We start from the raw sequence: 26,292 nt of genomic DNA on the forward strand, positions 1-26,292 counted from the left end.
ATTTACATTTTTAAATGCCCTTGGTTTGGCTGACTTTCCGACAATGAAATGGGCAGTTTGTGACTCCCAGCAGCAATTGTACAAAGGGCCACAATGATTCACCATTTATTCATTTTAAACCAGTAGTGAATGTTTCTTGTGGTGCTGCTAACATTTTCATCGGAAGAAGCTTAAAATGTATGCCCGTTTCATCCAAATTGTAGACTTGTTCAGGAATAAGATTTTCCTTCTGTATAATGTTAAAAAATTTTGGGAAAATTCACTTGCAGCATTTTGATCTGCTTAAAAAATTCTCGCCGCAAACACCTAGATAATGAATTCCGTGACACTTCCATTGTGAAAGCTATCCCTCGCTGGCTAAGAATTCTTCTCCACTGTTGACTTTCTTGGGCAAGTGTACTGCCTTTTCCTTCAAAAGCCTGCTAAGAGGTGTTCCTCTTTGTCGTTCTTGCATGAACCATATCAATAATGCATCATCAACGACTTCATTTTTTGGCTTCTTCATAGTGCACCTGTCTGAGAGCATTTTTTCTGATTCTATTTGCATACAGGAGTCTTGAAGGGATTTCCCATTTCTCCACCAATCATTCACTGTACTTTTTCCAACACTCAGTCGTTACATATCTGTTTTACAGGTTCTGCATTATCAATACATTCCCAAGCTCTTAGTTTTGTTTCAATAGTTAACACATTCTGTTTACACTTGTTCGAGCCTATCATTTCAAGTTCATCATCATCATCAGCCATTTTCAATCCACTGCAGGGATGAAGGCCTCTACAGCAACTTTCCAGTTCCTTCTGTTTTGTGCAATGGCCATCCATTTACTACCCACAAACTCATGAATTTCATCTGTCCATCTCTGTTGCTGTCTTCCAGGTTTTCTTCTAGCTCCTCTTGGATACCATTCTGTTATTTTCTTAGTCCATCTGTCATCATGTCTTCGAGCTATGTGTCCTGCCCAAGACCATTTTAGTTCTTTAGTTTTGATAAGAATTTCCTTTACATTTCAAGTTAATGTAATTTAAAAAACAAAAATTAACGAAGAAAATATGTACACACAGAGTGACTGCAATTCAAACATTACAGATAGTAAAAACTAACTGAAGTGAAAAAAGTTATAGGATCATTATTGTGCACTGTACTCGTTCCCAGAATCTTAATTTGTTTTCCTGCTGGGCCCATGACATCGGAAATCTGATTTGCAGAAAAATCTCAACGAAAATATGGCCAGTTAAAATGGAGACTGGATAAGGAGTCTACTGTACTTTAATCAAATCCTTACATCTCGTTTATGAACCAAGCCTACTGAATAATTCAAATTGTGAATTTTCTTACATTTGATATGAAAGTTAACAATAATCATCATCAATACTTCGAGGCAAATGATTGACCATCGATATAACATTCACAGGAACATTTATAATTTGGCCCAAAATTCCATATTGGCCAAAACCATGTCTTAGCCTTCCAATTGCATGAATGATATACAAGGAGAAATGAACCACTCAGTCACTAACTCCAATCGAGGTAGATGAGGTGCAATAGCAGGATAAATTAAACCGTTGCTCTTCGAAAATGTTGAAATGGAATCGTTTTTGAGAAATGCTCAACAAGTATTACGAGCCTTCATAGTTGTTACATCTGCAGTTGGAAATTCTAAGAGAATTAAGTGCATAACTTCCTGGAGGGCACAATTTTAGATCGTTTTCATACCATAATCGACCACAGATATCACAAACAAACTGTTGTTCAAATTCTTTACAGGAGTTATGCTCATTTTCAATGTTCTTGTAAATGATTTTGTGCTTGACTAATGTTGAAACCTGTGGAGAGTCTACAACAGGCGACTGAGCTGAAATATGATGTTTTTATTTTTGGATGATGTGATCCAAGCTGGTCGTTGCAGTATACTCTGTCTAGCCAGTTCAGAAAGCAATTGAAAATCCTCAGGTAATTCATTTGAACTGAAATCTTTTGGATCAAAATCTTCAGGAAGTTCTTGAATATAATTTTGTGAGGTAGAGCTTCTTAACAAGAAGTCTATGTAGAAGTTGATCAAAATATTGAGAAGCAGATTTCATTAAACTCTGCATTTTTTTTTTTTTTTTTATCATTCTCTGTTTTTGAACTTGTTCTTTTGTTGATATGGGATGCTTCTTCAGTGGCTTTGAAGCTTTTATTCCTGCATAATTCTCTTGATTTTGCTCAGCTGGAGTTTTAGCCATCTTCAAAATACTCTTATAGGTTGTTAACTGAAATTAGATTTAGTATTTTTAGAATTTAATAGTGGAATAATCCATTTGTAGACTAGTATGAGATCATAACCAAAAACTACTGCAAGAAGTGACTGTTGTTTGTTGAAGTGATTATCTTATTGTTGCCTTATTTAATTAAAACAGTTTAAATTTTTAAACAGTTTAATCAAACAGCAATTAAAATTAACAGCCACCAAAGTTATGAATGATGTAACGTTTTTTGCTTATGCCTACTACTTACTTACGCCACTTAGAATTTGGTCAAAATCTTGAGAAATAGATTTCATTAAACTCTGCATTTTTTTTTTGTTCTGTATGGTTTTGAACTTGTTCTTTTGTCAGCACAAGGGGCTTCTTTGGTGGCGTCATTTAGGAAGTGACGTCATTTCTGTCTCTTAATATGAACAATGCAACATTTTATTCTCACACTTCCTACTTACTATACCGAATGAACGTTACTGAGTGAGTTAGCATCGTTAGTGCCATTTAGGAAGTGACGTCAATTGCATCATTTAAAATCTAACAGCCACGTAATAGGAAGTGATGTCATTTGCATCATTTCGGTAAGAAAATTTCATTACCAATTGGTTTTACTTCGGTCCGAAAATGTAGTAGGTGCCGCAATAGATGTTTTCACATCAAAATTTCTATCTTATGAGTCTTGTACAGTCTCTCCAAGCTGGAAGCAAATGACAAATCTTGGGCTAAAAATTCCCTTTTATACAATACCAAGCTGGTAAAATTCGTCATACTTTCACATTGCTCTAACTTGTGGTTTTCTCAACATCACTAATCATAAAGTAAAACTTGTCGTATATTTAATATTATTAGTACCTGCCTGAAGAGCAATATCACTTTTTGTGTCCATAAAAAATATATTATGATTATTGCAGCATAAAACTTAAAAGATGGCACTGTTGAAGCTTGCGTTATCATTATATTCCTCTATTTCTGCACTTGCTTTTATTAAATTGTTAAATGACTAGGGAACAAATGTCTTACAAAAAAAAAAAAAGCCTTAATAAATTCAAATTTAAAAAGTTAAAAACCTATTTATTTTATTATTTTTAAAATAATTTTATTAATTCCAACAAAATGACAGAACCCACAAACGGTACATTTATAATCTGCTAAAAATCCTACAGTTAAAATGTATGGTTTTTAAAACCTCGTTTTAATTGTAGGATTTATAAAGTTCACATATTCATAATTCACATATTATTTAGGAATTTAAATATAAAAAAATATATTGATACTTTTTTCCATAATATTGACAATTTAAATCATTTTATACTGTATAAACATTTAATATCAATGCTCACATTTGTTCCTGTCACTTGATAATTAATTCACTCGATACAAAGCCTCAATACTTGATACATCTTGCAAAGGAAGAAATTTTCCTCAGAGCATAACTTTTCTTTTAGCTTACCTAAAATAAAAACATTGCCAAAAATAATATTATTCAAGCATCAGTATATATTTGAATAATAATACTGTTCAATTTTGAATAATAATATTATGCAAGCATCAATATGTATTTGATGTTTAAAGCTTTTGGATTGGACAAGCTGATGAGTTCCTTCCTTTTGACTACACACATGAGAGGATGTGTTTCTTTTTTTTTTTTGTTAGTTGTTGGCGCATCGGCTTCTGTGGCCATAATGCACCTCCCAAAGTTTTTGCATTTTACTCTGATTCAAGCCCGAGGCGGGATTCAAACCCACGACCTTTGGGTTGCCAGGCAGGCACTTTACCCATCTGGCTAGCCCGGTCGGCATGAGAGGATGTAAATTCAAATTGCGGAAAGGTGGTTGCAGAATAGATGTGCAGAATTTTGCCTTTAGTCGTAACGGGGTTAATTGGTGCAACAAATTTCATCTGTTGTTGTGGAAGTGAATAGCTTAAATAAATTTAAATACTAACTAGACAAACTATTGGAGGTAATGGAAAGGTGAAATGTTTTTTTTTCCCGGCTGATGCTCTATAAGCTTGCTTTCTTGTATCATTTGCCACCGCCACCATTATTACTACTACTACTAATAATAATGGGTGCAATGGCCCAGTGGTTACGACACTGGACTATCACTGGACTCCTGATGGACCCAGGTTCAAGTGCTTCATTGGCAGAAGCAAACACATCTCCATAATGCTGGGAAACGGGCATAATAATAATAATAATAAGAGACTATACCAATACAAAGACAGCACCCAGAGGAATATAAACAACTGAATCTTTGTTGAGGACCAAAGAGCCTCTACAGGAGTCTCGGAGAAGACGGGAATGGAACACCTGAGCAGAAGACAATTGAGGAGTTCTGGGGCAACATATGGAGCAGGGAAGTAAGACATAACAGCCAAGCCCCCTGGACAGAACTAGAACGGAAGAAAACCAAGGATGTACAAGAGATGAGGGAGTGGGAGGTTTGAGAGGAAGAAGTAGAACAGTTGATCAGGAACTATCATAACTGGTGAACCCCAGGAATAGATAACATCGACAACTACTGGTACAAGAAGCTCACTTGCACTCACAATCACCTGGCAGAGCAGTTCACCCAAATGATAAGGCACCAAGAGACAATTCCAAAGTGTCTCACTCAAGGAATCACATATCTAAAGCCTAAAGATGAAGATACAAGAAACCCGGCGAAATACAGGCCAACCAGTGATGTACAAGATCCTGACCAGCTGCATAACCAAGAAGAAATCAGACCACGTGTGTGTGTGTGTGTGTGTGTGTGTGTATGTGTGTGTGTGTGTGTGTGTGTGTGTGTGTGTGTGTGTGTGTGTGTGTGTGTGTGTAAATCCTGCTCACAATCTCCATGAGACAAAGTCTCGGAAGGAAAGTGATACTTAGTTTGAAACAATTCAGAAGGTGACAAGTTAACATTAGCAGAAATGTTGACCATTTTCTCTAGAAGTTCAGCATGTTTTAAAGTCTCCTCATTGTGTGGACACTTTAAAACCACTTTTAGATTTTCGTTTTATATTAATACTGAGGTAACAACAATCTCGAGGTTAAGCCACTTCTCCATAAGTATATTCCCTAATGGTAATTTTATTGCTTTCATAAGAAAGAAATCAATAAAATTCCTTATGTAACTTTGCTCTTGTTTCTTATATTGTGGTAGCACTTAAATCTAAAACCGATGCCGCAGAATTTGAACAAACTGTTCCCAGTTTTTCTTCCTGGGGCAAACACTTTGAGATCTTGCTTTCCAATACAGACTACGTGTTTACAGCAGAAACTTTCTGTGATTGAGGTATATCCTGAGACACCAAATGTGTCTTAGCCAAATTCTGTGAAAATCTTTGTACCTTCAATTCGGCACGAGAGAAGCTCTGTGCGAGAGAGGTTTTTAAGGGTCCAGCTAATAGAGAAGTTTTTCTTAAATTTTTGCTGTTTTATTGACTTTAATTGGCATGTTAATTTATTTTCTAGAAGTAGCTTTATAATACTAGTTACGATACTTAGTTTATTTTGCATTTAGATAGAGATTTAGTGGGTTATTATTTAGTTGTTTTTATTTGGTTTTTAAGAGCATTAGCAACTAAGGCCATATTGTTCCGCGAATATGCGGTGGTCATTCCCTGACCTTTCCACATCCTCCGTATTTGGTGGTGATGGGCTCGAACCCCGGTCTAATCAAGAAGCGTGTGCTACGCACTGCTGCTCCTTCCCACCTGGCTACGGAGGCGCCTTATTATTTAGTATCAGTAAAATTGTACTGTTCCAAATTTGCCGCCATTGTTGTAGATAGATACGGAATTGGAATTACGGATATGTCTATAACAGTAAATAGATCTGTACACAATAGCAAAGTTACGCAAGGACTTTTCTGGATTTCATATGAAAGCAATAAAATTACCATATAATCTGTTAGCATAGTATAGTATTGGCAATTAATCAATTTAAATTTATAAATCTTATTTAATTTTTATTGTAAATTAAAATTGTATTTAAACAGAAATCATTCTCCAGACTAAAGCAAAGTGCACAAAGGGCGAAAGTGTTGTGGTTCAGAGGAGAACCAAAGAGGGCAATTCTCCAACACATCATAGTCTAAAAAAATGTGCAAAATGTGACATGTTTGCAGAACTTTCTCGAACAGGACTTGATCTAGCTATTGTCTTTGTGTGAGCAGAGAATATGAAAAAATTAGGTGACAACTAATCAGCTTTCTGATGGTAATCTAAGAGAGTTTCAAGAGTCAGGTAGATGCCCTCAAAGGAATTAAAATGGGGGCAAAGCAGCGGAATTTTCAGGGCAGACTGCACTGGTCCCACAGGAACTAGTTATTTTCAGTTCAAATGTCAGGGAAACATATTGTGAAAAAAAGATAGGGGGGATACAACCAGGGTATGTCTGCTAGGGACAAAAGCTGATGCCTTGTAGAGCAGATATCATTTTTTAAGGGCACAAAAGGTGACATTGTTGTACATGTTGGCAGTAATGACATTAAGTGTAGGAGGTCTGCAGATTTACATAACAAGTACAGGTCAATGTTGAAAAAAAGTCACAAGTTAGGGTTAAATTTGAAAGAGTCTGCAATCCTCCCAGACAAGTTTTTTTTTTTTTTTTTTTATGAGAACCCCAAACACGAGAGGTATTAAACCTATAGTACTTAGTACCGTGCTTGGGTTGGAGGTTGAGAAGACGAAAGAAGATATTTGTTGATATTGGACTTGAAGTTCTGTAGATTGTAATTTTCAGGAAATACGTATGAAGGAAGGTTGTTCCAGAAAATGGCAGTTGAATGAATAAATGAGGAAGATGAAAAGTTGGTTCTGTGGGTTTGAAGTTGGACAGTAAATGGATGTTGGCTGGTGGCGGCATGTGTTCGGACTGTTTTGAAAGAGAGAGCGGGAATTATAGAAGCCAATTCAGAAGAACAGTGCCCATGGAAGTATCTGTAGAAGAGGCATGCAGCAGAAACAGTGCGTCTATGAGAAAGCGAGTGGAGAGACTCTGTTAGAGATGAATCATTAATTAACCTAACTGCCCTCTTCTGAATGGAATCAAGAAGCCTGAGAGACGTTTTGGGGGCACCACCCCAGATGTGGGAACAATATTCCATGGCAGGGCGGATTTGCGATTTATACAGAGTGAGCAGCTGTTTGGGAGAAAAGTAACGCCGAGAGCGAAAGAGAAAACCAAGTTTTTTAGATGCAGAGGAAGCAATATTTGTAATGTGCTTGTGCCAAGAGAGATTAGAAGTCAGGGTAATCCCCAAAAGAGATATATCATTTTGCCTAGAAATCGGAGTGTCACTAAAGATAAGCATAGGAGCAGAAGAATCCTTTTTGCAAGATATAAGACAAGATTGAGTTTTAGAAGGGTTGAAATCAACTAAATTGTCTTTGCCCCACTGCAGAATTACCTGAAGATCGGCATTTAAGGAATTGGCAGCAGATTTTCGAGAACTTGAAGCTGATTGAGCTGGACAAGGTTTCTCAAAATGAAAGTTGAATGCAATGTGCTATCATCAGCAAAACTATGGATAGGATTTCCAGTCAATGGAAGAAGGTCATTGATATACAAGAGGAAAAGAGTGGGGGAAAGAACTGAACCTTGGGGGACACCGGCATTAGTGGAGAAGTTAGAAGACAGAGAGCCATCTACCATCACCCTCAGTGAGCGATCAGAGAGAAAACTGGATAACCAATTACTAAAAACAGTTGGCAAACCATAAGATGGAAGCTTGTTTAGAAGACCTTTATGCCAAACACGATCAAAAGCCTTTGAGATGTTAAGAGCAACTACTTGTGTTTCACCGAACCTTTCCATTGAATTAGTCCATAAATGGGTAACATAAGCCAGAATATCACCAGTGGATCGACACCGACGGAATCCATACTGGTGATCGTTGATCAGACGGAAGGTTTCTAGGTAGTTTAAGAGTTGGCGGTTAATCGATTTCTCTATCACTTTCGAAAGAGTAGAAGTAATTGCAATGGGACGATAATTGGATGGGAGGGATTTGTCACCCTTTTTAGGAACTGGCTGGATATGAGCAAATTTCCAAGCAGAAGGAAAAACACCTTTGGAATAAAAAAGTGAAAAAAGGTGGCAAAGAATAGGAGTAAGTTCAGGAGCACAGATTTTGAGAACAAGTGGAGAAATACCATCAGGACCTGGAGCTTTCTTAGCATCAAGATTCATCAAAATCCTTCTGATATCCTTTTGACGGAAGACCACAGGAGGCATTGAATGGAGCGTGTTAGGAATGGTGGGAGGAGTTTTACCAAGATCATTAATATGGTTGATTTCAACGGTTGATGAGAGTCATCTACCACCTAGTACTGCCTGGTAACATAGAGGGGTGGCGGTCCTCCATGTGGTGTGGGCACCACACCTCGACCCCTGCTTACGTTGGTTCACACCTGGGTGGTCACCCACCATGTACTTGTGCATGAAGGTTATACCCAGGATTACTAACAGTCCCACCATCGTGAAGGTGCAAGCAAAGGATTTGGCTGTCATAGACCATCCGGACTTCGCCGAAATTGGGTCCACTTTGACTTGAGTGTCACCCGAATATCAGTTCCATCAGCGTTTTAGACTCCCAGGTAGCTTGTCTGGCATATTTGAGAGAATGTCTGTGACAACGTCAAGGACCAAATATATAAGGGAGTACATGATGAGAGCGTTGTCAATCAATTTGGACCTGGTGAAATTGTGCAAGGCTCGTGGAGGTAGAATTTTTTTCAACATGGCCTGTGCTTGTTAACAGGAAACTGCTTCTACAGGGATGGGATACATTTAAATAGAAAAGGTGCAAGAATATTTTTGCTGATGCTACCATGGCATCATTAGGTTTGTCAGAAAACTGCTAGCTTGTGGGGGATTCAAAGACTAATAGATTAACAGAAGCCAGAGTAAAGGCAGAGCTGAAAATGATTTTTGCACTGCTTCTACTGGAATGAGCACAGCCTGGAAAGCTAGTTGCAGGGGATTTCAGGAACTGCTGGGAGTCATCATGGTACTAGAAAATACATGGGCAGTGTTAAAGTAACGAAGAGTAAGAACATGTGCATGTATACTTAAATATACACCAATGCTAGGAGTATAGTAAATAAATTTGATGAATTTGAAGTATTGGTCAAGCCATCAAAGGCAGATATAGTTGATATGTCAGAGACATGGTGTCATACAGATATAAAGAATGCAGAATTGGAATTTGAAGAATACAATGTGTACAGAAAGGATAGACAGGAAGGGTGGATGAGTTATGCTGTTAGTTAAGAAACACAAAATCTAAGGAACTGCATCCAGTTGACATAGATGGACAGTGTTAATGTTGAGTCAGTTTAGTATGACAAGCACTGGGAAAGCAAAAATGAGGGTAGGAATTTGTTATAGGCCTAATGACTCTAATGAGAACAATGAACAATTATACAGAGAAATAGTGGGCCAGTAAATCAGTGTTTTATGATGGGGATTTTAAATTCCCAGATATTGACTAGAACTTGTGGATTGGTCACTCGTACACTAGCAAAGCTTTTGTGGATTTATTGGATGATTGTTTTCAACAAAAGCATGTTAGAGAGGCAACCAGAGGAAGTAACACTCTTGATCTGATTATCAGCAGTGATTATAATTATTCATGCATTAAGGATTTACAGATAAAGGAACCACTAGGTGACAGTGATCACAGTGTACTGATGTTGGATTTACTTAAAGATGTAACTACCATCAGGAGTAAAGGAAAGTGTTTTTTTAGTTTCGTAAAGGTGACTACGGTGGTTTCAGAGATTTTTTAAGATCTATACAGTGGGACCAACTGATGATGCAACATCAAATTCTAAATAGGAAGCATTCAAGGAAGTAATCTTGGAAGCTACTAGGCTTTTTATACTAACAAAGAAATACAGTTGTAGGTTTAGGATCAAATGGAGGTCAGATGAATTAATGAGACTCGTGGCAGAGAAGAAAAATGCATGGGATGCATATAAATTATCAGGCAACACAGAAGCCCATGGTATATATAAGCTAGTCTGTAATCAAGTCACAAAGGAGGTTAGGCAAGTGAAAGCAGATTATGAGAAATCTTTGGCAATGGATGTAAAATAAGGTGGTAGATGACTTTCATCAACCGGTGAAATACCACCACTTTGCTTATTGGAGGCTTGAAGTGGTGAAACCCATGTTTAGTCTCTAGAGCAAAGTTTCCGGCATCCCCCCCCCCATACTTCTTCAACCCATGCACGGTACTAAGTACTATAGGTTTTGATACCTTTCGTGTTTGGGGTTTTCATAAAAAAATAAAAACGCAAAGACTTCTTTACTTATATAAACTCTAAAAGGAAGGGGATGAATCAGATTGGTCCACTTAATATCAATGGTGTTTGACTAGATGATCATTCTCAGATAGCTGCCAAACTAAATGAGTATTTTGCATCTAAAATCACACACAAGATATATGAGAAGAGGGCCAGAAGTTTACCAAACTCTAACAGGGAGATAATGATTTTGTAATAACTGAGAGAAGTGGAGGATAAATTGAAGTCGAACATAAGAAAAGCACCTGGGGTGGATGAGATCTATTCAGTTATATTAAAGGAGGTGGCAAAGGAAGTAAGCAAACCTTTAGCCATAATTATGAGAGCATCCTTGAACTCAAGGGAAATCCTTGCAGACTGGAGAAGTGCAAATGTATCTCCAATTCATGGATTGGGGGCAGAAGTAATTACAGACCTGTTAGTTTGACTTCTGTTCTAGGGAAAATAATGGAGTCACTGGTTAAAGAAGCATTGCAGGATCATCTAGACAAGACTGCAGTAATAATTCACACACATCATGGCTTTGTTAAGGGGAAGTCTTGTCTGACCAATTCGAGTAGATATTATGACATGGTCACAGAGGAACTGGATGCAAAAAAATAATTTTGATATCCTATACTTGGATTTCAGGACAGCTTTTGATACTGTTGCACAATGAGCACTGTATAAATTGAAGGGGTATGACATTAAGAGCAAGTTGCTAAAATGGATAAAAGGATGGTTGAGTGGGAGAAGACAGAGTATTAATCAATGGATACTGCTCTTTGTGGACTAATGTTATTAATGGTGTCCCCTGGGGATCAGTGTTGTGTTGTATATTTATCAATGATATCGATGAAGGTATATATCAAGCTTGATGTCAAAGTTTGCAGATGATACAAAGTTTGGGAGGGTTGTTAATAACAGTAATGACAGTATACTGCTGCAACAGGATCTGGAAAATTTGGGTAGATGGGCTGAGAAGTGGCAACTGAAGCTTAACATTGACAAATACAAAGTACTGCCTATGGGTAGCAGTAACCCCAGAGAAATGTACTAACTGGGTGGTGTTACACTCAGGGTATTGGAGAATGAGAGAGAGCTGGGGGTGTTGTGCAGTTAGATTTTCTGAGCAGTTAGGGTTCTGGTGCAGTTAGGTTTTCTGAGCAGTGCAGACAGGGGTCTTATCGATGATATACAGGAATTTTGCGAGCAGCATAAGAAGATGATTATCCCCTTGTATAAGGCAATGGTCTGGCCACACCTTGAGAATTACGTACAGGTCTGGAAGCCTCATTTTAGGCAAGATGTAGAGTTGTTAGAACAAGTACAAAAAAAGGCAACAAGACTGGTGAGGGGAACAAAGGGGTTCTCTTACAAAGAAAGGCTTAAGTTCTGCAAATTGCGGCATCTGGAAGATGATCTGATTGAAATGTATAAGGCCTTGAATGGGTTGAGCATGCTCAATGCTGATGGGATTATCCCTCTTGCCCAGATTAATCACCTGAGGGGGCATAAATTCAAATTGAGGAAAGACATTTGTAGAATATATGTGCAGAAGTTTTCCTTTTGCCAGCAGGTAGTTGATTGCTGGAACAAACTTCATGTGTTGTTGTGGAAGTTGATAGCTTAAATAAATTCAAGGCAGAACTAGACAAACAATTGGAAAGAATGGATGGGTGAAATGGGAAGGAGTTTTTTTTGGCTGATGCTGTATAAGCTTGCTTTCTTGCATCATATGCCTCTACTAATGCTAATCACAGATGTCACAGTTATAGAGCAATCCTGGAACCTGTACATAGCTTACATCGATTACCACAAGGACTTTGACTCCGTACCTCATAGCTGGCTACTAGAGACACTAAACATCTACAAAGTCAATCCCGTAGGGACAAACTTTCTAGGAGCAACAATGGTGAAATGGTGTACTGCCATTAAGGTAGAGAACGTCACAACCAGACCAATCCCCATCAGGAGAGGAATCTCTCAAGAAGATGCCCTAAGCCCACTGTGGTTCTGTCTAGCTGTTGTTGTTTTGGGGGTTTGACAGCACAGAAGCTGCTATGGCTATTATGCGCCTATTCATTTATAATATAAGGAAATGAGAAACTTTCGTAAAATCAGAAATAATTAAAAAGTCCAGTTGGCTTGAGATAGTTGAAAATTTTGGAAATATCTGTCTTGTCACAAATGATATTCTCTAAAGTTATTTATTTATCAAGATTTACCAGTGATAGCAGGGTTGAAGTTCTGTCTTGTCTATAGTAGGGGCAATCAATGAGAATATGTTTAACAGTCAGATTTTGAGAACAATATGGACACTGTGGTGGATCGCCTCCTATGAGAAAATAAAGGTGGATCAGATGAATATGACCTATTCTTGCCCTTGAAAGGACTACTTCTTCTCGTATTAATGTATTGAAGAGCATTGGAGAGCCAAATTTTTGAATTGCAAGAGTTTATTATTAGTTTGAGAGTGCCAAATATAACTTCTAGAAGAAAAAGAAAATGGAATGAAGACACAAGAGAGAAAATGGAAGTAAAAAAGAATATTCTTGACGCTATCACAAGGAAAAGCGTTTAACATGGTATGGTCATATAAAACGGATGCAAGAAAGCAGATATCCAAAGGCTATCCTGGAATGTATACCTCCTGGAAAAGGAGAAGAGGAAGACCTAGGAGGACATAGATGTATGGAGTATAGAAGTGCATGACAGCCCAAGATTTAACTGACCAAGACACCTTGAACTACACTTTATGGCGGGAAAAAATTCCTGCCAAAAAATAACTTGTAGGCTGAGGAAACCCATTGTAAATGGAAACACTCTTCTTGAAGAAGGAGAGTGCCAAATTGTTACCCATTCTGATAGGCATGCAGCATGAATGATTAGTGCATAGTCTGATGCTGGAACAGGGATATTGGTTAAATCTAAGGTGGTTGGATTTTTTGCAGCTTTGTCAGCAAGTTCATTGCCCAAAATACCAGAATGTGCTGGAATCGAACAGACAGTGACTAGTTGGTGGCATTTTTCAAACTGCAGTAATAAGCTTCTAATTTCATTAAGAACAGGGTGAATTTTATCAGAGGAATTATATAATGCCATGATTGAGTTAAAGGAATCAGTGTAAATAACAGATTTTAAAGAACAGTCAGAATAGAGATTTTATAAAGCTAATTTAATTGCATAAATTCAGATGAGGATTCTGAATTCAGATGGAAGAGATGCTGAAATAGTCATATTCAGAAACGCTGCGGCTGCACCCAAGTTTGAATTAGATTTACAGCCATCTCTGTATTTTGGATAAATATCAATATATCACTGAGTGTGAACAGCATGAAGTTGTCTGACATTTGAAGCTTGCAAAATATTCTTTCCCTATTGACAAAGGCATGTCACAGGTTGGTATATATGAGGAGGAGGCTCATGGTGGTTGAGTACAAGTTTCTACCTGCTGTACGGAATAGGTGGAAACATTCCAAACCTGCATCAGTTCAAGAAGGCGAAGACCAGCTGGTTTTACTATGCTAGGTTTTTATTTCTGTACAGATTTTCTAATGGTGGATTGAATAGGTATGACTGAATGGGATACGAGGCACAACTTTGTATCTTGACAGCATGCAATAGCAATAGTGATTTCCTATGTAAAGAGAGTGGGGCTCATGAGCATCAGTGTAAAGGCAATGTTCTGAATGCATCAAGTGATATTCTCAATGCACTGTGCTGAACTGCATCCAGCCAGCGTAATGCACTCGTTATGGCAGAATCAAAAATGTCAGCTCCATAATCAAGGCGGGAGGTACAATCTGCACCTCGTGTTAGGGCAGATAGTGCTCTAATTATGTTTATCTTTTTCAGACAGGCAGTTTGTACTTTTTTAATGTGCTCTAAGAAATTTAGCTTGTTGTCCATGATTAACCCTAGAAATCTGATGTTATTAGTGATGAGAATGGAGATATTAGAGATTTGAAGTTCAGGATCTGGATGAAACTTGAGCTGTCTACAAAAATGGATAGCAACTGTTTCCTGCAGTGAAAGTCGATAGCCATTCATGCTGGCCCATTGCTGTATTTTATTTAGTGGTATCTGAAGCTGTCGTTCAATAGATCTCATGTTTTGGGAATGACAGGAGACAGAAAGGTCATCTGCATAAAGGTAAGTATCTACGATATTTGGGAGTTTGGTGAAAGAATCTATTCTAAGAGCAAAAAGAGTGGCACTAAATACTGATCCCAGTGGAACACCACCTTCATGAATGAACGTTGCAGAAAGGGCATGCTGGTATTGAACTTGAAACGATCTAGTATGTAAAAAATTCATCACAAATATCGGTAAGTTTCCCCATAACTAAGAGAATAAAGATCTCTAAGTATGCCATGCCACGCCACCAGGTGGTGTCATGTTATTAGTGACTGAGAGGGAGATATTAGAGATTTGAAGTTCAGGATCCGGATGAAACTTGCTTCTTCTTCTCTAAATCTATTGAAGCCATTACTAGATGTTTGTGTTTAACAAAGGCATTCCGAACGGCAAATTCAGCCTTAACCATAAGATCCAAGGATTACTTGTTTTATGAAAGCCATATTGACTATGACTCATTAACTGTTCTGACTCTATGATCCAGACGAGTCTACTTAGACAATTTTTACAAGATTTTATTGACACCGCTTGAGAGAGATATTGGTCTTGATTGGATCTTTTCCTGTCTTTGGGAATGCCAAAACAGTAGCATTGAAGCCAAGAAGCTGGATAAACATTTTCTAGAAAAATTCGTTTGTAAAAGACCAGGAGGAGGTGCAAAGCTTTGCCATCAAGATGTTGTATCATGACATAATAGATCCCATCTGGTTCGGCACCACCACCACTGTGAGCTGTTCTAATGGCATGCAAGAGTTCAGAGTATTGCAGAGGTTTGTTATATGGCAGAAGGAGAGCAGTTTGAAAGTTAATAGAAAGCTGTTCTGCAATGTTTTTAATTCTTTGGAATGGAGTATAAGCTGATGCCATTGAGACTTCGGCAAAAGTGTTGCCCAAAGCATTTGCAATATCTAAAGGACTAGACAGATTTCGTCCATTCCAGGTGAGCACTAGAGACGGAACGGTAAGAAACTTACCAGAAAGCTATCTAATTTTTCTTCAAGTTATTTTGGTGTCGGTGTTTTTGTTAATGCTTGAGGCAAAAAAGGGTCCAGGATTCTTTCTTGGCTTGCCTTTATATGAAAGGTGCTTTTGCCAATGACTTCTTATAATTATGAGATTGGGTGTGGTTTGATATTGCCGAAACAAATTCCAAGCTTCATTTTTTGCTTTTGTGCATTCCACCAATAATTATAATGCTTTCGATCTGGGGGAATTCAGAGTGGTATTGTATTTTTGGCCACATTTAGGAGGTAGATGTAAAGGGGTGTAATCCGTCACATCATCAATAGGCTGGAGATGGATTTTTTCCTCATTGAAAGATATTGATGACTGGAATTTTGCCCAGTTTGCACAGGCAAATTTCCATTTCCTGCATGGTTGAGCTAGAGGAGTCTGTGCTATTAACAGGTTGCATAAAATTGGGAAGTGATCACTGCCCATAGGATCATTAACAACATAACACTCTATGGTCGGGACCAGTAATGGAGAACAAATGGAGAGATCTATTACTGAGGTATGTCAGTTGGGAGCTGAACATGAGTGTGTGTGTGTGCCAGTATTGAAGATGGCGAGGTTTAGTGCTTCTAAAAAGCCTTCAATGAGTCGACCTCATCTATCTAATTTAGGATCGCCCCATAAGGTGTGGTGCTCATTGAAATCCCCTAACATATAAAGAGGTGGAGGTATCTGTATGAAAGTCTTCAAGATCTTTTAAACCGTAACTATGGTTTGGCTGTAGGTAGAGTGAGACTAGTGTTATTGCAATACGGAGAGTTATTGCAATACACACAGCAACAGCTTCTATTTCAGTTTGAAGTGAAATATGTTTAATTAGGATCTTTGAATTTATCACGATTGCTCGTTACCATGGGCAGCATTTGCTGTATTACGATCTCTTCAATAAAGGCAATAGTTCTTTATCAAAGGAGAAATTTTCAAGGTTAGGTAAGTTTCCTGAAGACTAAGGGCAATTGGAGAATATCGGTTGATTAGATCATGGATATCATCTGTGTTGCAACAAAAACCTCTGCAGTTCCATTATAAGATTCAAGGCATTATTTGTGTTTAATTGAAGGATCTGTATCTGACTGTTTTTTGAAGGTGACTGGCTTATGACATTCCATTTTTGGTTTCTTTTTTGGAGAAAACTGGCTGACCAGTGTCCATTCCTTCTTCTGCATAGATTTCTAAAATGGGATCTTCCGGTACAGATGTGCCATCTGTGTCCATGGTTGTGTCCTGAATATCTTTCATTACATTTCAGTTTGTACTATGAGATATGGTAGCTATCATTGAAAAGGATATACCACTGCTATTTTCATAGGAGTATTATTTGTCTGGTCAGAGCACTTGGATTGTTGCTTACGTACACTTGGTTTTTGCTCAGAAAGGACATTCCTAGCCCAATTAGAAATTGATTTATTAGTGGGAATTGTGAATCAGCATGAGTGGAGACTGTTTGATACTTTTTTACGGCATTGGCATAGGTCATATTTTTAGTTATAGTAGGTGCAACTAGTTTTCTCACTTCTTGGTAACTGACTTTGTTCTCAACCTTGTATTTTACTATTTTTTTTTCAGTTTTCCATTTTTCGCTTGTCGTGGAATATGCAGAATGGTCACCTTTGCAATTTGGACAGGTCAATTTTGTAGCTGTACAGTCACTTTGTATGTGATCTGAGGACCCACAATTGGGGCAGACAGGAACTCCTCTGCATACAGTTTATAAGTGGCCATACTTTTGGAATTTATAACATCTTTAAGGGTTGGGAATATAGGGGCGCATGTGGAAAAGTAAATAACCTGCTTTTACAGAGGAGGGTAAGTTGGGTGTCTTGAAGGTGAGAATAATATTTCTGGTAGGTGCAAGTTGATTATCCTTTTTAATCATTATTCGTCTTATTTCAATTAAGTGTTTTCCCTGCAGCTCTTGGGTTATTTCTTCCTTGGTGACATTTAATAGGTCCCAACTGGATATGACACGCTTAGATGAATTTAGGGTTGCACGAGGAGATATTTTTTCTGTAATGTCAGAAAAGTTTCTAAGTTGTAACAGCTTCTCGGAATGTCTCTGGTTGGTGGTTTCTACTAGTAGGCCTCCTGTGTGCAGTCTCTTAACCATCTTGGGAGATCCTGCAATACCTTCAAGATGTTTCTGTATGACAAATGGGGACAATTTACTCATAAGCTAACTAGTAAGTGAGTGGATGATTAAGAATGATGGACAAGGTTGCTCCATCTGATCAGTCTTTTGTCTCTTTGGATTATCCTGATGGTCAGTGTTTGCCATGTTTGCTCCTTTTAGCCCTTGGCAAGAGGACATTTCTGCCAAGGTTTGCGGCCCCGCCACGGGGAGGCAGGAGCAGTGCCACTAGGAGGCCAAGTGGTTAAAGTGTTAGTTAAAGTGTTCTGACTTGTGGCTTTTTAAGTATAGAACGGTTTTAAAAATAAGACTGTTTAGAGAAATGTAGGAACTTACAGATAACTTTAATTGCCTTTGAAGAGCACTCCATAAATTGCAGAAATGTCACTTGGCCTCGAAATATGCTTGGCACCCGGGGCCGTTCTGTCTGGCACTTAACCTGCTATCCACCATGTTGAGCAGCAGCAAGTATGGATATAACCTCAAAGAAGGAGGCAAGAATCTGTACACCCTCACCCACCAGATGTACTCCGGATCATTGAAAATTTCAGCAATATCATTATGGAATTTAGTCTAGACAAATGCAAAACTCACAGATTGCACCTGGGAAATTTAGTCAGCTGAAACTACCAGCTACAGACTGGTAAAGAGATTGAAGACGTGACAGAGAGAGAGACTTACAAATACCTGGGGATGATGCAGGCTCAGCATTTAGAGCACAAGGAAATCAAGGCTTGCCTGACCAAAAAATACCATCAGAAACTCAAATCGTGTTGAAACCAAAGCTGAATGGAGGGAACTCAGTTAAAGCCATAAACACCTATGAAGCCCCACTGCTAACATACTTCTTTGGGATCATAGATTGAACTAACACGGAGCTGGAGGATATCGTGAGAAAGACAAGGACAATGATGACCAAGAGCCACAAACACCACCTGAAGTCAGCCGTGGAGAGACTGACAACAGCTCGGAAAGAGAGAGGAAGGGGCCTGATAGACCTCATCGAGCAACAGAAAACAGAAATAGCTAACCTGAAGGATTACTTCCAGAAACACACACCAGCACTGTACATAAGGAAGATAGACAAGCAGTATACACCACTCAACCTAAGCGATGAGTCCCCCCCCTCCAACCCAGACAGCACAAACGATGCTAGAAAGATGGATAAAGACACTCTGTGACACACACTACAATGACCTCCATCAAGATCACATAGAGAAAACTGCTTCCAATGCATGGCTCACAAGTGGAATGCTCTTCCCTGAGACTGAAGAATTCGTACTCACCATCCATGAACAGGTAATCAACACCAGAAACTATATAAAAATACTATGATTTTTAGTGTTTCTCACCAACCATGGAATAAAACGGAAGACGAAAAACCCAAATTTTTAAAATATTTAATATTTAACATAAATTTATTTACAAACAAAATACCATATTACTGATAGTAATTTTTAAAATAAGACAGGATAACAAAATACTGAATTTAAAATGCAATAAAATATACTAGGTTAAAAGCGCTAAAATACTAACTGAAGCTTTCAAAGGCTTCTGCCTTCTTTCTCAACAGTGTTGAGAAAGAAGTTAGTATTTTAGCGCTTTTAACCTAGTATATTTTATTGCATTTTAAATTTGGTATTTTGTTATCCTGTCTTATTTTAAAATTACTATCAGTAATATGGTATTTTGTTTGTAAATAAATTTATTTTAAATATTAAATATTTTAAAAATTTGGGTTTTTCGTCTTCCGTTTTATTCCATGGTTGGTGAGAAACACTAAAAATCATAGTATGAGTATACCCAACCCCAGAGGCCTATTTGAAGAACTATAGAAAAATACATCGGCAAGGAGCCCTAAGTGTGAGATGACACATGTCGATAATGCCACCTGGCCTCAGAAACGATCCAACACATCACCGCAGGATGCAAGGTGATCGCCCAGACTGAGTACTCTCATACACATGACCAGGTAGTCAGGATCTAGCGAGCATCAGAAGCTAGTGAGGAAATACCAGTTGATCACAGAAAGTGTACAGTACTACAAGTACAAACACCGGGCAGTACTAGAGACCAAGACCCACAGGCTGTACTGGGACCATGCCATAATAATGGATAAGAGAATCCCGCACAACAGACCGGACATAATTCTTGTGGACAAGAAGGAAAAGGCTACCTATCTAATTGACATTAGATAGGTAGCCTTAATAATGCTACCTATCTAACACTGGCAACCTCCAAAATTTAACCTTCCAAATCTAACTGTATTAACAAGTGTGACTGCATTGGAAACAGGCCTTGCACTTCGGGTTGCATATCATACAAGTTTCTAGTGATGCCCGACTAACTGGTTAAAATAAATTTAATAAAATAAACAATATATACATAAAATACTAAAACAGAGATAAATTATAAAATAAAATAAAAGGGTTAAAATATATAGAAGATTTCGAGATGAAGTGCCTCTTCATCAAGCTAGCTGGTGAATGGTGTACTCCAGTATATATTGTTTGTTACAATGGCAAAAGTCAGCTGAGCATAATCATGTGTCACGAGTCTGGTGTCGGTAGAACATAATTACGTACACGTGATGATCACCAGCACTCATAGCACTGCAATACAGTACACTTGCAACCTGTTATGGAACAGGTTGCAAGTGCACTCCCCTCGTGCGATTCATAGTACCACTATTGGTAGCTATGTGCAGTACCTCAAGCAATGAGCGCTGGCAGTAATCACGTGACTAATCCATGATTTCAATATCCCATCAGGGATCATGATTGTGCTGCTCAACCCAATAATGCTAAATTAGTGGTTCGCACAGCCACCTCGTATTCAGAAATCCGGTCTTTCAATCTTCTGCTAGACTCACCTACATAACACCCCCCACAATCTGGACACTTAATGCGATATATGGAACCACTCCATAGGAAAGGAGGAACAGGTGTTGTTTACAGTATTATTTCTAAGGTGAAACCTTAGAAATAATAGATTGCAATTTGCTCTGCAGAAGTTGCACACATGATATATGATGGAGACGCAAAATCCTAACGATGTTCCGATACACTCAGATAACAGGGGATGTAGGAGGTAGAAATAAATTCATTGACACGAGGAGGATTAGTTTGCATAACAAATTCACAGCCTGAAGGTCACATCTGTTTGGAATCTGAGGTGAATAACTGCAATTTGAAAGCTCTGCCCTAATTTTGGAAATCTCCAATTGCCAGTCAGGTGTTGAACGGAGTGCACTTTATTCTCCCGCGCTTTGCACCAATGTGCAAAACGCGGGAGAATAGAGTGCATGCAGTATATGCAGATGACCAGGGACATGCGCAGACCCATAATTAGTAAATTGGCCTGTGCACATTGGCTTCCTAAAAAAGGAAGTTGCTAAATGGAAATCCACGTGTTGGACTAACACATCCAGAAAAGAAAGAGTATTATCAACCTCTAGTTCAATCGTAAACTGAATAACAGCCGACAGGGAATTGAGTGCAGCAGTCGAGATTCCGATCCCCGAGGGATAATGGCAAAGATATCGTCAACATAACGACACCAGAGAGTGGTAGGAACAAGGTAGTTCAAGAAAATCTGACTCTCGAGTTCCTCCATGGCAATATTGGCTACAACGTAAGACTAACAGGGGCACCCATAGCTGTGCCCTGTATTTGGCAAAACAGAGAATCATTGAACATGATCATGCTCCCCGTTGAACACAGATTGAGAGTGGTACAAATATCATCTGTAGATAGCAAAGTTCTGTCTCCCAATGTAGCATCCCTGCTCAAAAGACGTCTCGCACAGGCAATAGTCTGTTGTACAGAAACAGAAGTGAACAGAGATACCACATCAAAGGAGACCATAACCTCATTCTCAGAAATAGTAAAATCTTTAATAATATGCAGAAAATGCATACTACTGGAAACAGTGTAAACAGTTTACCCAACAAGGGGTGCTAATAACTTGGCAACGTATTTAGAAAGTTCATATGTAGGTTTATGACAACAAGAAACAATGGGTCGTAAAGGAATATCAGGATTATGGATCTTTGGAAGTCCATAAAACTGCGGGAGTTGACAAACTGTCGCATGAAGCTTCCAGCGGACATTCTTGGTAATCTTATTAGCTAAAAACCAAGAATGCACAAGTTTATTAAACTGTGCAAGGGGAGTCTCACACAGTTTCATAAACCTTCAAAGGCGTCTGCTGACGAGGCTAGTAGGGGCCAGACGTGTTCAAAGCCGCTAAGTGGATTTTTCTTATTTATTGATTTGAAATTATTGTTTTTCTAAAACTTTGGATTTAAATTTAGTAGTATAGCATTATTTTGTGATTTTCTGATTAATTTGGTGTATTTATTATTTACTCGGCATTGAAATTGCATAAAAGTACCGGTAAGGGTATCCACGTGTTAAAAGTCGCAACTCCGCTGAACGAGACGTTTTTAGCCATATTTAGCCGCTTATTGAATATTTTTTACATCAAATTATTTTTTGGAAGTAGCTTATAGACCTAGTAAGGATTGTTAGTTTATTCTGAATTGAGACAGCGAGGTCTGAAAGTTAATTAATACTTAAGTGTCCATAGATTTACCGTTCGTAATTTCCCGCCCTTGTCTTTGTCATACGATCATTATACAAAGTATATCGAACCTAGATAGCATTAGTATAGTATAGGTTATAATATTTTCAGTGATCGGTAAAATCTATTAAACTTGTTGAACTTCGTTGGCATTTAAATTGTACTTTTAACTAAATACATATACCGACTTAGATTACAAACGTAACATAATTAATTAATACATAACTGATACGGAAGTTATATAAAGGGAACTCGGAGATAATTAATACTTGACACTAAAAAATATATATTCCGTTATAACTGTGTTGGGAGTAAAGTTAGGGTTATAAACTGAAATTGAAATTTTATTTAAATTAAAAGAAATCATGACTCAGACTAGAGCAGCAAAACAAAAGGCTCAAGCTAATGGAAGTGCTGTGGCTTAGAGGAGAACTGAGGGGGGCAGTTGCCTTCTGAATAACAGCCTTCTAAAATGCACAGCTTGCATGATGTTTGTGGAGCATTCAGGTACGGGACATGATATTGCCATGGGGGATGTCTTTGTGTATGCGCGATGCAAGGAGTGTATCGAAATCAGGCAACAACTCAGCGTTCTTATGGGCCTATATGAGAGCTTGAAGGACAGGATGGATGCTCTCGAAGGAACTAAACTGAGGAGCCCATCAAGCTCTCAGCTGCCCACATCAACACCAGAGCTTGCACTTGGTCATCGTGCAACACAGCGGCAACCCCCCAAGGCAGAATGCACTTGTCCCAAAGGAACTAGTATTTGTTGGTGACTCAAATGTCAGGGAAACGGGGAACATGCTTTGTAAAAAGGATAGGTGGAACAGGACCAGGGTATGTCTGCCAGGGGCAAAGGTTGATGACGTAGAGCAGATATCATCTTTTAAGGGCACAAAAGGTGATATAGTTGTACACGTTGGCACTAATGATATCAAGAGTAGGAGACCGGCAGAATTGCTTAACAAGTACAGGTCACTGTTGAAAAAAAGCCGTGAAATAGGGTTGAATTTGAAAGTGTCTGCAATTCTGCCCAGACACGATAGGAGGGAGTATATGATGAGAGCCTTGTCGATCAATTTGGCCCTGGAAAGATTGTGCAAGGCTCAAGGGGTCGAATTTTTTTCAGCCTGGACTGTACTTGCTAACAGGAGAGATTGCTTCTACAGGGATGGGATACACTTAAATAGAAAGGGTGCAAGAATATTTGCTGATGCTATCGAGGCAGTGTTAGGTGGGTCGGAAAACTGCTAGATTGGGGGGAGACAAAGACAAATAGATTAACAGTAGTCACTGGCAGAGGTGAAAGAGATTCTTGTACTGCTTCTATTGGAATGAGTAGAAGCCTGAAAAACAAGATGCAGGATATTTCAGAGACTGCTGGGAGTCATTGCGGTACAAGTAAACACATGGGTTGTGTTAGGGTAGCTAAGAATAGAAATAGGTGCATGTACACCAATGCTAGGAGTTTAGTAAATAAATTTGATGAATTTGAGGTATTGCTCAAAACATCAAAGGCAGATATTGTTGGGATATCAGAGACGTGGTGTCACACAGATATAAGGAATGCAGAACTGGAATTTGGGGAGTAGAATGTCTACAGAAAGGATAGAGTAGATAGGAAGGGAGGAGGGGTTATGCTATTAGTTAAGAAATACATAAAATCCAAAAAAGTGAAGCCGCTGGACAGTGCAGTGTCGAGTCAGTTTGGTGTGACATAAGCATTGGGAGATCAAAATTGAGAGTAGGAGTGTGCTATAGGCCTAATGACTCTGATGAGTATAATAAGAAACTGTACAGGGAAATAGAGTGGACCAGTAAATCAGAGAGTCTTATAATGGGAGATTTTAATTTCCCAGATATTGACTGGAATTTGGGGGCTGGTCACTCACACACTAGCAAGGCTTTTGTGGATTTATTGGATGATTGTTTTCTACATCAGCATGTTCGGAAGGCAACTAGAGGGAGGAATATTCTTGATTTGATTATCAGCAGTGATTCTTCATGCATTAAGAATCTGCAGATAAATGAACCACTAGGCGGCAGTGATCACAGTGTGCTGAAGTGGGATTTACTCAAAGAGGTAACTACCATTAGGGGTAAAGGGAAGGGTTATTGCTTTCGTAAAGGCGACTACGATGGACTGAGACAGTATTTAAATTCTATACAGTGGGACCAACTGATGATGTTACCAACAGCAAATGCAAAATGGGAAGCATTCAAAGAACTTATCTTGGAAGCTACTAGGCTTTACATACCAACCAAGAAATATTGTTCAAGGTTTAGGCCTAAATGGATGTCAGATGAACTGATGAGGCATATGGCAGAGAAGAAACATGCATGGGATACATACAAACTAACACATGACACAGAAGCCTATGATAGATACAAGTTGATCTGTAACCAAGTTACAAACGAGGTTAGGCAGGCGAAGGCAGATTACGAGAAATCTTTGGCAAGGGATGCACAGAAAAACAGCAAAGAGGTCTTTACTTATGTAAACTCTAGAAGGAAGGGGATGAATCAGATTGGACCACTTGATATCGATGGGTCAACTGTTGATGATCCTGCTCAGGTAACTAACAAACTAAATGAATATTTTGCATCGACATTCACACATGAGGAGTTATTTAGCGAGGGGAAAGCCAGAGGTCTATTCAACTCTAGCAGTAAGCTAGAGAATCTTGAAATAACTGAGAGTAAAGTGGAGGAGAAATTGTTGAAGATAAACACAAGAAAGGCACCCGGGGTGGATGGGATCTCTCCAGTTATATTAAAGGAGGCAGCAGAGGAAGTAAGCAAACCCTTAGCCATAATTATGAGAGCTTCCTTGGACTCAGGGGAGGTACCCACAGACTGGAGATGTGCAATTGTGACCCCAATTCACAAAGGAGGATCAAAGGCTGACACAAGTAATTATAGACCTGTGAGTTTAACTTCTGTTCCAGGAAAATTAATGGAGGCACTAGTTAAAGAAGCACTGCAGGATCATTTAGACAAGACTTCAGTTATAGCTCGGAAACAGCATGGTTTTGTTAAGGGGAAGTCTTGCTGACCAATTTGATTGGATACTATGATGCAGTCACAAAGGAACTGGATGCAGGGAATAACTTTGATATTATATACTTGGATCTTAGAAAGGCTTTTGATACTGTTGCACATGGAAGACTGCTGCACAAATTGGAGCAGTGTGACATTGGAGGCAAATTGCTGCTGTGGGTAAAGGGGTGGCTGAGGGGGAGAAGACAGAGAGTGGTAATCAATGGACACTGCTCATCGTGGACTAATGTTATTAGTGGAGTCCCTGAGGGCTCAGTGTTGGGTCCATTATTGTTTTCTGTATTCATAAATGATATTGATGATGGTATATCAAGCTTAATGTCAAAGTCTGCAGACGATACAAAGGTAGGCAGGGTTGTTAAGGACACTATTGACACTATGCTGCTGCAACAGGATCTGGAAAGGTTGAGCAGATGGGCTGAGAGGTGGCAAATGAAGTTTAACATTGACAAATGTAAAGTACTACACATGGGAAACAGCAACCCCAGAGCAACGTATCAACTCTGTGGTACTACACTGACAGTGGTAGAGAATGAAAGGGACTTGGGGGTGGTTGTGCAGGCAGATATGAAGTTCTCTGAGCAGTGCAGACGGGCTGCAAGAGTAGCTTATGGTGTATTGTCAATGATATATAGGAAGTTTTCTAGCAGGGATAAGGAGGTGATTATTCCCTTGTATAAGGCAATGGTCAGGCCACACCTAGAGTACTGTATACAGGTCTGGAGGCCTCATTTCAAGAAGGATGTAGAGCTGCTGGAACGAGTACAGAGAAGGGCAACAAGATTAGTGAATGGAACAAAGGGGTGCTCTTACGAAGAAAGGCTTAAGTTTTGCAAATTACAGTG

The 26,292-nt window shown here is 38.8% G+C and overlaps 1 protein-coding gene across 8 annotated transcripts in view; it reads right to left on the minus strand.

The window, feature by feature from the left end:
- Nucleotides 1-26,292, minus strand: part of LOC150083163 (uncharacterized) — a 1,214,634-nt gene that overhangs the window by 1,102,934 nt on the left and 85,408 nt on the right. For all 8 annotated transcript variants that reach the window (XM_090377874.1, XM_090377875.1, XM_090377878.1 and 5 more), the window contains one exon: nt 3,579-3,688. The gene's annotated coding sequence lies outside the window, so the exon portion shown is untranslated. The remainder of the gene's footprint in view (nt 1-3,578; nt 3,689-26,292) is intronic.

This window comes from Mastigoproctus giganteus, chromosome 7 (genome assembly GCF_048544385.1).
Source record: "Mastigoproctus giganteus isolate SK-2022 chromosome 7, ASM4854438v1, whole genome shotgun sequence".
NCBI classification, from domain to species: domain Eukaryota; kingdom Metazoa; phylum Arthropoda; class Arachnida; order Uropygi; family Thelyphonidae; genus Mastigoproctus; species Mastigoproctus giganteus.